The 1,137-nt window shown below is 38.4% G+C and overlaps 1 protein-coding gene across 5 annotated transcripts in view; it reads right to left on the reverse strand.

Moving 5' to 3' along the window:
- Positions 1-1,137, reverse strand: part of LOC134479989 (uncharacterized) — a 164,902-nt gene that overhangs the window by 136,146 nt on the left and 27,619 nt on the right. The gene's annotated exons all lie outside the window — the stretch shown is intronic.

A 1,137-nucleotide genomic window follows, 5' to 3' on the forward strand; every position in this document is an offset into this window, starting at 1 on the left:
TAATCATATAGATACCACAGCCTTTTGAATTCCAATAATTTAGCGCTCAGCAGTAGATTTGTATAAAATAGACCTGGGACATGATAGACAAAATAATAAATGGTATCTCAAAATGGAGTATTTACTTATTACTTTGGAAGCTTTGGGCACAACAAAGAAACCTCTACATGCTATTATGCTTCATAGATCCCAAAAAGTCATGGATCTAAGAATATTGATTTAGCCTAAGAACCTTAAAATTTCACACTCAACAAACAAGCAACCAGGGAACAATTACCAAACAAGCATGACATTGAGCAGAAGGGCAGTAGTGTCATTATTTTATCCAGTCTCTCAGCAGTATTTGTTAAGTGCAGGAGGAGCTGAGGAAGGTCACTTCCTTTAATCCTGCCTATTTAACCCAATATTCCCTAAAGCCTCCAAGTTCAACACACCACAGCATTTGTCTTTTCCCTTTCTCTAATCATTCCCCTGATATACCTCTCTCCCAAGATCATGTGATCATGCATTCATTCTCTTTCAGCCTGCAACTGCCTGTATGAGTAGCCTTTGTTCAGGGGGTACCAACCAGTAGAAGTATTCAATCACTTGAAGCAAAAATTTTTACAAAAAGATAGTCTTGCACAGTTAATGGAATTCTTCCAGGGGTGAGGGGACAAAAGGCTTGCTCTGAACTATGTCTAATAAAAGACTAAGTCTGTAGGAATATGTATAGAAAGGTTATACTACTGTGAACAACACACTGAAATAGGAAACAATTGCTTAATTCTCCAGTAGAAATGAGACTGTTAAATTGTATGGACTTAGAACTGATGTTTTAGAAAGCAAAGGTCGAGTTACTGAAAACCAGAAAAGAAAAAAACAGTTCTGTGTCTTACTGGGGCCTTGAAGAATAGAGAAAAAGGAAAACGCGTTCAAAGGATGAGGCCTCCACGGCATTTTTTTTTCTTTTTTCTATTTTTGCAGCCTATGTAGTTGTGTTTGCTTGTTCCCAAGAGATCAGGAAAAAGGAAGCCACTTTTATGAGTTACAGGGCATTTCCCCACAGCATTTGATCCTTTCTGAGTGGCTCTTTCAGCAGCTCCTGGAAATCCCCGCCTCCATATGCTGATGAAATGCCCAAGTAACTTTCAGTTT

The sequence above is a fragment of the Rattus norvegicus genome, chromosome 8 (genome assembly GCF_021556685.1).
Source record: "Rattus norvegicus strain SHRSP/BbbUtx chromosome 8, alternate assembly SHRSP_T2T, whole genome shotgun sequence".
Lineage (NCBI taxonomy): Eukaryota > Metazoa > Chordata > Mammalia > Rodentia > Muridae > Rattus > Rattus norvegicus.